At 48.7% G+C, this 15,340-nt stretch overlaps 1 protein-coding gene across 7 annotated transcripts in view; it reads right to left on the bottom strand.

The window, feature by feature from the left end:
* Positions 1 to 15,340, bottom strand: part of GFM2 (GTP dependent ribosome recycling factor mitochondrial 2) — a 119,769-nt gene that overhangs the window by 95,885 nt on the left and 8,544 nt on the right. The gene's annotated exons all lie outside the window — the stretch shown is intronic.

Raw genomic sequence — 15,340 nt, 5'->3', positions numbered from 1 at the left:
ATTCCAGGCGCAGGGAGAAAATAAGATTTTACACTTACCGGTAAATCTATTTCTCGTAGTCCGTAGAGGATGCTGGGACTCCGTAAGGACTATGGGGAATAGACGGGCTCCGCAGGAGACATGGGCACTTTAAGAAAGGACTTTAGACTCTGCGTGTGCACTGGCTCCTCCCTCTATGCCCCTCCTCCAGACCTCAGTTAGAGAAACTGTGCCCAGAGGAGATGGACAGTACGAGGAAAGGATTTTTGTTAATCCAAGTGCAAGATCCATACCAGCCACACCAATCATACCGTATAACCTGTGATAAACTACCCAGTTAACAGTATGAACAAACAACAGTCTCGGTCCAAACCGATGAACTATAATATAACCCTTATGCAAGCAATAACTATACACAAGTCTTGCAGAAGAAGTCCGCACTTGGGACGGGCGCCCAGCATCCTCTACGGACTACGAGAAATAGATTTACCGGTAAGTGTAAAATCTTATTTTCTCTAACGTCCTAGAGGATGCTGGGACTCCGTAAGGACCATGGGGATTATACCAAAGCTCCCAAACGGGCGGGAGAGTGCGGATGACTCTGCAGCACCGATTGAGCAAACAGGAGGTCCTCCTCAGCCAGGGTATCAAACTTATAGAACTTTGCAAAAGTGTTTGACCCCGACCATGTAGCAGCTCGGCACAGCTGTAGTGCCGAGACCCCTCGGGCAGCCGCCCAAGACGAGCCCACCTTCCTAGTGGAATGGGCCTTAACCGATTTCGGTAACGGCAATCCTGCCGTAGAATGCGCCTGCTGAATCGTGTTACAGATCCAGCGATCAATAGTCTGCTTTGAAGCAGGTCCGCCAACCTTGTTGGCTGCTTACAGGACAAACAGTGCTTCTGTTTTTCTGATCCTAGCCGTTCTGGCCACTTAAATTTTCAAAGCCCTGACCACATCAAGGGACTCGGAATCCTCCAAGTCACGTGTAGCCACAGGCACGACAATAGGATGGTTCATATGAAAGGATGAGACCACCTTAGGTAGGAATTGAGGACGGGTCCGCAACTCCGCTCTATCCGTATGGAAAACCAGATAGGGGCTTTTATGTGATAAAGCCGCCAATTCCGAAACTCGCCTAGCCGAAGCCAAGGCTAACAACATGACCACCTTCCAAGTGAGAAATTTCAACTCCACTGTTTTAAGTGGTTCAAACCAATGTGACTTAAGGAAACTTAACACCACGTTAAGGTCCCAAGGCGCCACCGAAGGTACAAAAGGAGGCTGAATATGCAGTACTCCCTTCACAAAAGTCTGTACTTCAGGTAACGAGGCCAATTCCTTTTGAAAGAAAATGGATAAGGCCGAAATCTGAACTTTAATGGAGCCTAATTATAGGCCCAAATTCACTCCAGTTTGTAGGAAGTGAAGAAAATGGCCTAGATGGAATTCTTCCGTAGGAGCATTCCTGGCCTCACACCAAGAAACATTTTCGCCATATTCGGTGATAATGTTTAGACGTCACGTCCTTCCTAGCCTTTATTAGCGTAGGAATGACCTCATCCGGAATACCTTTTTCCGCTAGGATCCGGCGTTCAACCGCCATGCCGTCAAACGCAGCCGCGGTAAGTCTTGGAACAGACAGGGACCTTGTTGTATCAGGTCCTGCCTTAGAGGAAGAGGCCATGGATCTTCTGTGAGCATTTCTTGCAGATCCGGATACCAGGTCCTTCGTGGCCAATCTGGAACAATGAGAATTGTTCTCACTCCTCTTTTTCTTATTATCCTCAACACCTTGGGTATGAGAGGAAGAGGAGGAAACACATATACCGACTGGAACACCCATGGTGTCACTAGGGCGTCCACAGCTACCGCCTGAGGGTCTCTTGACCTGGCGCAATACCTTTGTAGCTTTTTGTTGAGACGGGATGCCATCATGCCTATTTGGGGTAGTCCCCACCGACTTGCAATGTGCGCGAAGACATCCTGATGAAGTCCCCACTCTCCCGGATGCAGATCGTGTCTGCTGAGGAAGTCTGCTTCCCAGTTGTCCACTCCCGGAATGAACACTGCTGACAGAGCGCTTACATGATTCTCTGCCCAGCGAAGAATTCTGGTGGCTTCCGCCATTGCCACTCTGCTCCTTGTGCCGCCTTGGCGGTTTACATGAGCTACTGCGGTGATGTTGTCTGACTGGATCAGAACTGGTCGATTGCGAAGTAAGATCTCCGCTTGACGTAGGGCGTTGTATATGGCCCTTAGTTCCAGGATGTTGATGTGAAGACAAGTCTCTGGTTAAGTCAAAAGTCCTTGGAAATTTCTTTCCTGTGTGACTGCTCCCCAACCTCGGAGGCTCGCGTCCGTGGTCACCGGGATCCAGTCCTGAATGCCGAACCTGCGGCCTTCCAGGAGGTGAGCACTGTGCAGCCACCACAGGAGAGATATCCTGGCTCTGTGAGACAGGGTGATCCTTTGATGCATTTGTAAATGAGACCCGGACCATTTGTCCAGTAGGTCCCATTGAAAAGTCCTTTTTCTGTTCTGTGTCCAGAATCAGGCCCAAAAAGGTCAGACGCGTTGTAGGAACCAGCTGGGACTTCGGAATATTGAGAATCCAGCCGTGCTGTTGCAACGTCCTCACTGACAGTGACACGCTGTCCAGTAACTTCTCTCGAGATCTCGCCTTTATGAGGAGATCGTCCAAGTATGGGGTAATTGTGACACCCTGCTTGCGCAGGAGCACCATAATTTCCGTCATTACCTTGGTGAAAATTCTCGGGGCCGTGGAAAGCCCAAACGGCAATGTCTGAAATTGGTAATGACAGTCCTGTACCGCAAATCTCAGAAACGCCTGGTGAGGAAGAAAAATCGGAACATGAAGGTAAGCATCCTTTATGTCCAGGGAAACCATCCAATCACCCCCTCCAGGCTGGCGATGACCGCTCTGAGCGATTCCATCTTGAACTTGAACTTTTTCAAGTACAGGTTCAGGGATTTCAGATTCAAAATGGGTCTGTCCGAACCGTCCGGTTTCGGAACCACAAACAGGGTTGAGTAATACCCCTTTCCTTGCTGGAGAAGAGGAACCTTGACTATCACCTGTTGCAGGTACAATTTTTGAATTGAAGTTAACACTAACTCCCTTTCGGACAGAGAAGCTGGCAGAGCCGATTTGAAAAACCGGCGAGGAGGCATCTCTTCGAATTCCAGCCTGTATCCCTGAGAAACACTCTCTATTGCCCAGGGATCCACCTGTGAGTGAACCCAGATGTGGCTGAAAAACCGAAGACGTGCCCCCACTTGATCTAACCCCCCCGGGGAAGTCCCAGCGTCATGCGGTGGATTTTGCAGACGTAGGGGGGGGGGGGGGGACATCTGCTCCTGGGAACTAGCTGTGTGCAGCTTTTTTCCCTTGCCTTTACCTCTGGCAAGTAAGGACGATTCCCGTACCTTTTAGCTTTTATTTGAACGAAAGGACTGCATTTGGTAATGAGGTGCCTTCTTAGTATGTTGTGGGGGAACATAAGGTAAAAAATAAGAATTTACTTACCGATAATTCTATTTCTCGTAGTCCATAGTGGATGCTGGGGACTCCGTCAGGACCATGGGGATTAGCGGCTCCGCAGGAGACAGGGCACAAAAGTAAAAGCTTTAGGATCAGGTGGTGTGCACTGGCTCCTCCCCCTATGACCCTCCTCCAAGCCTCAGTTAGGATACTGTGCCCGGACGAGCGTACACAATAAGGAAGGATTTTGAATCCCGGGTAAGACTCATACCAGCCACACCAATCACACTGTATAACCTGTGATCTGAACCCAGTTAACAGCATGATAACAGAGGAGCATCTGAAAAGATGGCTCACAACAATAATAACCCGATTTTTGTAACAATAACTATGTACAAGTATTGCAGACAATCCGCACTTGGGATGGGCGCCCAGCATCCACTACGGACTACGAGAAATAGAATTATCGGTAAGTAAATTCTTATTTTCTGACGTCCTAAGTGGATGCTGGGGACTCCGTCAGGACCATGGGGATTATACCAAAGCTCCCAAACGGGCGGGAGAGTGCGGATGACTCTGCAGCACCGAATGAGAGAACTCCAGGTCCTCCTCAGTCAGGGTGTGCCCCTGACCAAGTATCAGCTCGGCAAAGTTGTAAAGCCGAGACCCCTCGGGCAGCCGCCCAAGATGAGCCCACCTTCCTTGTGGAATGGGCATTTACATATTTTGGCTGTGGCAGGCCTGCCACAGAATGTGCAAGCTGAATTGTACTACACATCCAACTAGCAATCGTCTGCTTAGAAGCAAGAGCACCCAGTTTGTTGGGTGCATACAGGATAACAGCAAGTCAGTTTTCCTGACTCCAGCCGTCCTGGAAACTATATTTTCAGGGCCCTGACAACATCTAGCAACTTGGAGTCCTCCAAGTCCCTAGTAGCCGCAGGTACCACAATAAGCTGGTTCGGGTGAAACACTGACACCACCTTAGGGAGAAACTGGGGATGAGTCCGCAGCTCTGCCCTGTCCGAATGGACAATCAGATATGGGCTTTTTTGAGACAAACGCCGCCAATTCTGACACTCGCCTGGCCGAGGTCAGGGCCAACAGCATGGTCACTTTCCCTGTGAGATATTTCAAATCCACAGATTTGAGCGGTTTAAACCAATGTGATTTTAGGAATCCCAGAACTACGTTGAGATCCCACAGTGCCACTGGAGGCACAAAAGGGGGTTGTATATGCAGTACTCCCTTGACAAACTTCTGGACTTCAGGAACTGAAGCCAATTCTTTCTGGAAGAAAATCGACAGGGCCGAAATTTGAACCTTAATGGACCCCAATTTGAGGCCCATAGACACTCCTGTTTGCAGGAAATGCAGGAAACGACCGAGTTGAAATTTCTTCATGGGGCCTTCCTGGCCTCACACCACGCAACATATTTTCGCCACATGTGGTGATAATGTTGTGCGGTCACCTCCTTCCTGGCTTTGACCAGGGTAGGAATGACCTCTTCCGGAATGCCTTTTTCCCTTAGGATCCGGCGTTCAACCGCCATGCCGTCAAACGCAGCCGCGGTAAGTCTTGGAACAGACATGGTACTTGCTGAAGCAAGTCCCTTCTTAGCGGCAGAGGCCATGAGTCCTCTGTGAGCATCTCTTGAAGTTCCGGGTACCAAGTCCTTCTTGGCCAATCCGGAGCCACGAGTATAGTTCTTACTCCTCTACGTCTTATAATTCTCAATACCTTGGGTATGAGAAGCAGAGGAGGGAAGACATACACCGACTGGTACACCCACGGTGTTACCAGAACGTCCACAGCTATTGCCTGAGGGTCTTTTGACCTGGCGCAATACTTGTCCAGTTTTTTGTTCAGGCGGGACGCCATCATGTCCACCTTTGGTCTTTTCCAACGGTTCACAATCATGTGGAAGACTTCCCGATGAAGTCCCCACTCTCCCAGGTGGAGGTTGTGCCTGCTGAGGAAGTCTGCTTCCCAGTTGTCCACTCCCGGAATGAACACTGCTGACAGTGCTATCACATGATTTTCCGCCCAGCGAAAAATCCTTGCAGTTTCTGCCATTGCCCTCCTGCTTCTTGTGCCGCCCTGTCTGTTTACGTGGGCGACTGCCGTGATGTTGTCCCACTGGATCAATACCGGCTGACCTTGAAGCAGAGGTCTTGCTAAGCTTAGAGCATTGTAAATTGCCCTTAGCTCCAGTATATTTATGTGGAGAAAAATCTCCAGACTTGATCACACTCCCTGGAAATTTTTTCCTTGTGTGACTGCTCCCCAGCCTCTCAGGCTGGCCTCCGTGGTCACCAGCATCCAATCCTGAATGCCGAATCTGCGGCCCTCTAGAAGATGAGCACTCTGTAACCACCACAGGAGAGACACCCTTGTCCTTGGAGATAGGGTTATCCGCTGATGCATCTGAAAATGCGATCCGGACCATTTGTCCAGCAGATCCCACTGAAAAGTTATTGCGTGGAATCTGCCGAATGGAATCGCTTCGTAATAAGCCACCATTTTTCCCAGGACTCTTGTGCAATGATGCACTGACACTTTTCCTGGTTTTAGGAGGTTCCTGACTAGCTCGGATAACTCCCTGGCTTTCTCCTCCGGGAGAAACACCTTTTTCTGGACTGTGTCCAGAACCATCCCTAGGAACAGCAGACGTGTCGTCGGAAACGGCTGCGATTTTGGATATTTAGAATCCACCCGTGCTGTCGTAGAACTACTTGAGATAGTGCTACTCCGACTTCCAACTGTTCTCTGGACCTTGCCCTTATCAGGAGATCGTCCAAGTAAGGGATAATTAAGACGCCTTTTCTTTGAAGAAGAATCATCATTTCGGCCATTACTTTGGTAAAGACCCGGGGTGCCGTGGACAATCCAAACGGCAGCGTCTGAAACTGATAGTGACAGTTCCGTACCACGAACCTGAGGTACCCTTGGTGAGAAGGGCAATTTGGGACATGGAGGTAAGCATCCTTGATGTCCAGGGACACCATATAGTCCCCTTCTTCCTGGTTCGCTATCACTGCTCTGAGTGACTCCATCTTGATTTGAACCTTTGTATGTAAGTGTTCAAAGATTTCCCATTTAGAATAGGTCTCACCGAGCCGTCTGGCTTCAGTACCACAATATAGTGTGGAATAATACCCCTTTCCTTGTTGTAGGAGGGGTACTTTGATTATCACCTGCTGGGAATACAGCTTGTGAATTGTTTCCAATACTGCCTCCCTGTCGGAGGAAGACGTTGGTAAAGCAGACATCAGGAGCCTGCGAGGGGGAGACGTCTCGAATCTCCAGTCTGTACCCCTGGGATACTACTTGTAGGATCCAGGGGTCCACTTGCGAGTGAGCCCACTACGCGCTGAAACTCTTGAGACGACCCCCCACCGCACTTGAGTCCGCTTGTACGGCCCCAGCGTCATGCTGAGGACTTGGCAGAAGCTGTGGAGGGCTTCTGTTCCTGGGAATGGGCTGCCTGCTGCAGTCTTCTTCCCTTTCCTCTATCCCTGGGCAGATATGACTGGCCTTTTGCCCGCTTGCCCTTATGGGGACGAAAGGACTGAGGCTGAAAAGACGGTGTCTTTTTCTGCTGAGATGTGATTTGGGGTAAAAAAGGTGGATTTTCCAGCTGTTGCCGAGGCCACCAGGTCCGATGGACCGACCCCAAATAACTCCTCCCCTTTATACGGCAATACTTCCATGTGCCGTTTGGAATCTGCATCACCTGACCACTGTCGTGTCCATATACATCTTCTGGCAGATATGGACATCGCACTTACTCTTGATGCCAGAGTGCAAATATCCCTCTGTGCATCTCGCATATATAGAAATGCATCCTTTAAATGCTCTATAGTCAATAAAATACTGTCCCTGTCAAGGGTATCAATATTTTCAGTCAGGGAATCCGACCAAGCCACCCCAGCGCTGCACATCCAGGCTGAGGCGATCGCTGGTCGCAGTATAACACCAGTATGTGTGTATATACCTTTTTAGGATATTTTCCAGCCTCTCAGCTGGCTCCTTGAGGGCGGCCCTATCTGGAGACGGTACCGCTACTTGTTTTGATAAGCGTGTGAGCGCCTTATCCACCCTAAAGGGTGTTTCCCAACGCGCCCTAACTTCTGGCGGGAAAGGGTATACCGCCAATAATTTTCTATCGGGGGAAACCCACGCATCATCACACACTTCATTTAATTTATCTGATTCAGGAAAAACTACAGGTAGTTTTTTCACACCCCACATAATACCCTTCTTGTGGTACTTGTAGTATCAGAAATATGTAACACCTCCTTCATTGCCCTTAACATGTAACGTGTGGCCCTAAAGGAAAATACGTTTGTTTCTTCACCGTCGACACTGGAGTCAGTGTCCGTGTCTGTGTCTGTGTCGACCGACTGAGGTAAATGAGCGTTTTACAGCCCCTGACGGTGTTTGAGACGCCTGGACAGGTACTAATTTGTTTGCCGGCCGTCTCATGTCGTCAACCGACCTTGCAGCGTGTTGACATTATCACGTAATTCCTTAAATAAGCCATCCATTCCGGTGTCGACTCCCTAGAGAGTGACATCACCATTTCAGGCAATTGCTCCGCCTCCTCACCAACATCGTCCTCATACATGTCGACACACACGTACCGACACACAGCACACACACAGGGAATGCTCTGATAGAGGACAGGACCCCACTAGCCCTTTGGGGAGACAGAGGGAGAGTTTGCCAGCACACACCAAAAACGCTATAATTATACAGGGACAACCTTTATATAAGTGTTTTTCCCTTATAGCATTTTAATATATATATATATATATATATATATATATATATATATATACATATCGCCAAATAAGTGCCCCCCCTCTCTGTTTTAACCCTGTTTCTGTAGTGCAGTGCAGGGGAGAGCCTGGGAGCCTTCCCACCAGCATTTCTGTGAGGGAAAATGGCGCTGTGTGCTGAGGAGAATAGGCCCCGCCCCCTTTTCGGCGGGCTTCTTCTCCCGTTTTTCTGAGACCTGGCAGGGGTTAAATACATCCATATAGCCCCAAGGGACTATATGTGATGTATTTTTAGCCAGAATAAGGTACTATCATTGCTGCCCAGGGCGCCCCCCCCCAGCGCCCTGCACCCTCAGTGACCGCTGCTATGAAGTGTGCTGACAACAATGGCGCACAGCTGCAGTGCTGTGCGCTACCTTATGAAGACTGAAGAGTCTTCTGCCGCCGTTTCTGGACCTTCACTTTTCGGCATCTGCAAGGGGGGTCGGCGGCGCGGCTCCGGGACGAACCCCAGGGTGAGACCTGTGTTCCGACTCCCTCTGGAGCTAATGGTGTCCAGTAGCCTAAGAAGCCAATCCATCCTGCACGCAGGTGAGTTCACTTCTCTCCCCTAAGTCCCTCGTAGCAGTGAGCCTGTTGCCAGCAGGACTCACTGAAAATAAAAAACCTAACAAACTTTTACTCTAAGCAGCTCTTTAGGAGAGCCACCTAGATTGCACCCTTCTCGGCCGGGCACAAAAATCTAACTGGGGCTTGGAGGAGGGTCATAGGGGGAGGAGCCAGTGCACACCACCTGATCCTAAAGCTTTTACTTTTGTGCCCTGTCTCCTGCGGAGCCGCTAATCCCCATGGTCCTGACGGAGTCCCCAGCATCCACTTAGGACGTCAGAGAAAATTCAATTTACCAGCCGTAGCAGTAGAGACAAGGTCCGAGAGGCCTTCTCCAAACAACTCCTCCCCCTTGTAAGGCAACGACTCCATATGCCGCTTTGAGTCGGCATCCCCCGTCCACTGTCGGGTCCACAAGAGTCGCCTAGCAGAAATAGACATAGCATTTATTCTGGAGCTTAGTAAACGGGTGGTCTTCTGTTTGCCGGCGGTCGGGCTCCCGGCGCTCAGTAACCGGCGCCGGGAGCCCGACAGCCGGCATACCGACACTTATTTTCCCTCGTGGGGGTCCACGACCCCCATAGAGGGAGAATAAAATAGTGTGGCGCGCGTAGCCGTAGTGAACCCTAGTAAACAAATGTCTCTTTGAGCATCCCTTATATATAACGCAGCATCCTTGATATGTTCTAGGGTCATTAGAATGGTATCCTTATCTAGGGTCTCAATCTCCGTAGACAAGGAATCTGTCCATGCTGCGATAGCACTACAAACCCAGGCCGATGCCATAGCCGGCCTAACAATAGTACCAGAATGTGTGTAAATGTACTTCATGGTAACTTCCTGCTTACGATCCGCAGGATCCTTGAGGGTAGCAGTATCCTGGGAAGGCAGTGCCACCTTCTTGGACAAGCGTGTCTACTTTAGGCGAAGATTCCCATCGTATCCTGTCCTTTTGTGGGAAGGGATACACCATAAGAATCCCTTTGGGAACTTGTAGTCTCCTGTCTGGAGATTCCCAAGCCTTTTCGCACATTTCTCTTAGCTCAAATGAGGACGGAAAGGAGATCTCAGGCTTTTTCTCTTTATACATGTGTACCCTCGTGTCAGTAATATGCAAAACCACTTTAATAGCAATGATCATGTAACGAATACCTTTAGCCACTTTTGGCTGTAATTTTGCATCCTCATAGTCGACACTGGGATCTGAATCCGTGTCGGTATCTGTGTCAGTGATCTGGGATAATGTGCGTTTCTGAGACCCTGAAGGTCCCGGTGCCACTGGGACAGGCATGGTCTGACTACCTGACTGATCCCTAGCCTCAATCTTGTCTAATCTCTTATGCAATAAATTTACATTAGCATTCAAGACATTCCACATATCCATCCAGTCCGGTGTCGGCGTTGCCGACGGCGACCTGGCAATCATGCACTCCCCCTCCTCCTTAGGCGAGCCTTCATCGTCAAACATGTCGACACACGTATACCGACACACTCCACACACACAGGGAAACTCTTTTCTGAAGACCGGTTCCCCTTTAGGCCCTTTGGAGAGACAGAGAGAGAGTATGCCAGCACACACCCCAGCGCTATATGACCCCGGAGAAAAACACAGAATGTTTACCCAGTAGTGCTGCTGTAATGTATAATCGCCAATTATGTGCCCCCCCCCCCCCTCTACTTTAAAACCCTCTTTCACCGTGTGTCAAGCAGGGGAGAGTCCGGGGAGCTTCCTCTCAGCGGTGCTGTGAAGAGAAAATGGCGCTGGTGAGTGCTGAGGGAGAAGCCCCGCCCCCTCGGCAGCGGGCTTCTGTCCCGCTCAAACTTAATAAAATATGGCGGGGGCTCTTTTATATACATGTACAGTGCCCACATGTACATGTATATAGTCATTTGCCATAGGAGAGGTATTCTATTGCTGCCCAGGGCGCCCTCCCTGCGCCCTGCACCCTTACAGTGACCGGAGTGTGTGAGGTGTATGGGAGCAATGACGCACAGCTGCAGTGCTGTGCGTTACCTCAGTGAAGCACCCGCAGGCTTCTACCGCCTCAGTAGTCTTCTTTCTTCGTTTCTTCCAGCTCTGTAAGGAGAACGGCGGCGCGGCTCTGGGATGAACGCCCAGGACGAACCTGTGTTCCACTCCCTCTGGAGCTAACGGTGTCCAGTAGCCGAGAAGCAGAGCCTATCATTTAAGTAGGTCTGCTCCTCTCTCCTCAGTCCCTCGATGCAGGGAGTCTGTTGCCAGCAGAGCTCCCTGAAAATAAGAAAAAAACCTAACAAAATGCTTTCTTAGCAGGAAACTCAGGAGAGCTCTCTGCAGTGCACCCATCTTCCTCTGGGCACAGTCTAAAACTGAGGTCTGGAGGAGGGGCATAGAGGGAGGAGCCAGTGCACACCCAGAGTCTAAAGTCTTTCTTAAAGTGCCCATGTCTCCTGCGGAGCCCGTCTATTCCCCATGGTCCTTACGGAGTCCCAGCATCCGCTAGGACATTAGAGAAACACCTTTTCTCTTTTATGACAGGGCCCTGTCTAAAATGCGGGGTGACTCCCACCTTTTTGGAAAAAGGTAAGCTGCCTGAATTCCTTTTGGGAATCTGAAATTTCTTTTCAGGTTAAATCAGACCTGAGGTGGAGGGAAAATTACATTACTTCTTTACTAAAGTAAACCCTCTCCTTGTGGTACAAGAGAGGGCTTCGTAACTTCTAACACCTCCTTTATAGCTAAAACATGTTTTGAATGCTTTTTTTGATAACTTAGGAACTATTCCCCTGGAATCACTAGTGTCGACATAGGAATCAGAGTCCGTGTCGGTATCAGTTTGTACTACTTGTGCAAATTTGTATGTGACCCAGAAAGGTCCCTGTGGATGAAAGGCAGAACTATTAAAAATCACATCTTCAACAGATTATTTTCATTTTCTGTATGAGATTCAGTCCAACCTCTTACTGATATGATTCACACGATCATGTAACCTTTCACCCAGTCAGGCTCTTGGTGTCATATTACACCTCTGTGTCCCTAACATGTCTCCACAGAGTTCCCTGCCACAGACATGTCACACACGTGCAGAACCACACCACAGACACTCCGGGATTTATAGGGGACAGACCCACAGTAAAATCTGTCAGAGGGACACAGATGGGATTTGCCAGTTCATAACCTAGCGCCAGTAACACAATGTCTGTGAACACAAAATGCCCACTGACATTCAGCGCTTTTATAATGTTAATCACACAATTATATAGCACCAAATTCACTGTGGCCCACCCTGTTTTGCACCCTGATACTTTTTCAGTAGTGGAGGAGGACCAGCGTTGTCTCTGCAGCCTGAGGAGAGAAAATGGCGCTTAGCAGTGTGCTGGCTGACTGAGGAGGAAGCTCCACTCTTCAATGGTGTGTTTCTCCTCAGCTTTTATGAGGTCATTTTTTATACTGGTGGGGGTAGGACTGTGCCTCAGTAACTTATGCCCCTTATTTATGCCAGTTTCCATAGGTTTAATGCTGCCCAGGGCGCGCCCCTCCGCACCCTGCAGTGCCTGTGTATATGTGGGCAACATGGCGCGCTGCGCTCCCGCCAGCCGCGCGGTACCTTTAGCCGTCACTTTCTTGATTGAAGATCTGTCTTCTAACACTCACCTGTCTTCTGACTTCTGGCTCTGTGAGGAGGGTGACGGCGTGCTGTGGGAGTGAGCATCTAGGCACGGCTAGCGTTCAGTTCCCTTCAGGAGCTAATGGTGTCCTGTCAGCCAGAAGCAGAGCCATGAAACTCTTTAGGAAGTTGGTTCCTACTTCTGCCCCCTCAGTCCCACGAAGCAGGGAGTCTGATGCCAGCAGATCTCCCTGAAAATAAAAAACCTAACATAAGTCTTTTCAGAGAAACTCAGTAGAGCTCCTCAGAGTGCATTCAGTCGACCTGGGCACATTTCTAAAACTGAGGTCTGGAGGAGGGGCATAGAGAGAGGAGCCAGTTCACACCCAATGAAAAGTCTTTAGAGTGCCCATGTCTCCTGCGGATCCCATCTATACCCCATGGTCTTGATGTCAGCCCCAGTATCCTCTAGGACGTATGAGAAATGTTGTTAAACCTGCATATAGGTGGAAATACACTCTTTCTATAGAAATAGCCATGCTCATTTTACGGTGATGCGGCATGCTGCATGGCGTGCCAGGCTGCACCTATTCACAACCATCAATCACTTCATTAATGCCTTTAATTCATCGCAGTAAAGGACAGCACACACGGGGAGAGATGTGTGCTGAGCGATATGTCACAGACTGCTCAGCACACATCTCTCCCCCCGCTCAGCACAGGCCAATCTAGCACCAGCTATAGTGACGCGTGGGTCCGCACATTGCTATCGCTGTGGGGCATACACACGAGAGATCCGTGCTTAAAATCTAAGCAATCTAATCAGATTGCTTAGATTTTAAGAACGGATCTCTACGTGTTTACCCCCCCCTTAAGATGAGCATGACTATATCTGTACATCAGCCCGAGAATCTCTAGAAGTTGGGAACTTTACCGTGACATTGAACACCACCGCATTGGCATCATGAACCCTAAACAGTATGTAAAATTTGTCAATCCTTGACTTTCTATTTACACAGAGGCTGACCAACTACATCAGAATACACAACGGCATCAATCCCAGCTACTTGCAGATAGGTGGGACATGAATCTCTCTGGGTCTCCTCAACCTCTTTCTGGCTTACTTCCAGCCCCTGACCACAGAATGTGGACAGTAACCCATTTATCAAACACTCATAAGTCTGGTATTACTAAAATCACACAGCAGTGCGTCGAGAACACTACATTTTTGTTGTATCCAAGATATTCCTTCTGGTCTTGAAATTAGCTCATATCCGTGGGGGATTGCTAAAGGTATTCTGCAGACAAAACAACACTTAAGGTGTGTACACACGGTGAGATTGACTTTTCGATTCTCACTGTGCGATATGGAGTGTGGTCGGTATCGCAAGCCTAGATAGACTGTGCTCGCGATACTGGCTCTGTGCGATTTTGACTAAGTGCCAATTTTGACTATACTTTTATACTAGTCAAAGTTGACTTGCCTGCATTTATTTATTTATGTATTTAGGTTTGCGATACCGACCCCACGGGACCACGCATCAGGATCATATCGGGATCGCGAGGTGGCTTTCACCTTGCGATATGCACTAACTTTCCTTGCGATTTTGACTATATAGTCAAAATCGCAAATACATATCTCACCGTGTGTACACACCTTTACAAAGAAGTACTAACCATTAACAACTTGTCTGGTGCGGTTGCGTCAGATGTGACCACACCATGCTGGGCTTTCCCTGACATCTGATGTGACCAGTCAGGAACATCCACTGGGCGGTTGCTGGAAGATAATCAGGGAGACCTTCCGGGTCCTCCTGCACCCATGGTATTACTATCTGTGTGTCCCGATCACTGTGGTAAGTGTGGAGGCACCCCCATCTGCAAATAATACTTCAAAGGAGGATAGCGTGGCTTCCCTTAATGTGAATCCCGATTACAGTAGCCAGCACCCAAACTCACCGGCTGATGATAGCATGGCTAAAGTTTTGCAGCTGTGTCCTGATCACTGTCGGCTGCACTAGAAACAACAGCCACGGCTCTAGCTATGCGATCTGATATATACACATATATATACATACATACATACATACATACACACACACACACACACACAATATAGTATATTGTAACCGACTTGTGTGCCGGATCACCTCAATCTCGGACATCTCCCCCCCCCCCCTTCCCGTTTTGTCCTCTACTCTGTCTGCCGCCCACCGATCTGTCACGGTTCTGTCCCCCTCGCTTCATCCATCCTGTCCCCCCTTTGCTAACACTGTAAAGTTCTTTTTTTATTTTTAATAAAACAATTTTTTTTAATGTCCACAGATTTTTTTCATAATCACATTATTTAAATAATAGCCATTTAAACTTGATTTTACATTTTTGTTTTTAAAAAAAATATGATACTGAATCAGTTTAGTTATCTCTTATTTACATAATTTCATAATTCAAAATAAATATTAATAATTTTGGGAACACTTTGGATAATTACATTTCTGACGTCCAATTATAAACACTATTAAAATCCTTGCTATCTTACAAAATGTAACTTTTTTGCTATCACATACACTATGCCAGCACGCCATCATTGCTTTATACACGGTAAACGTATTTATTTATTTACAACATCTCTTGCATCATCAAAACTTGCACCAGCCCTATGGCAGGTGCAGTTTCTCTGGCCGAACACAGCCTCCTATGTGAGCGGCTCAGCATGCTACCACTGTCACCGAGACGTCCACGACACAGCAAAAACACGCCCATAAGACAGACCGTCTCTACGCTAAGCCATCTCCCCGACACCGCCCAACAAAAACACATACTATATTTTCAATACGCTTCTCCGTGCGTGTGTCTGACATCACAACTGTGACT

The sequence above is a fragment of the Pseudophryne corroboree genome, chromosome 1 (genome assembly GCF_028390025.1).
Source record: "Pseudophryne corroboree isolate aPseCor3 chromosome 1, aPseCor3.hap2, whole genome shotgun sequence".
Classification (NCBI taxonomy): domain Eukaryota; kingdom Metazoa; phylum Chordata; class Amphibia; order Anura; family Myobatrachidae; genus Pseudophryne; species Pseudophryne corroboree.
This window is presented reverse-complemented; position numbering and strand designations above follow the sequence as displayed.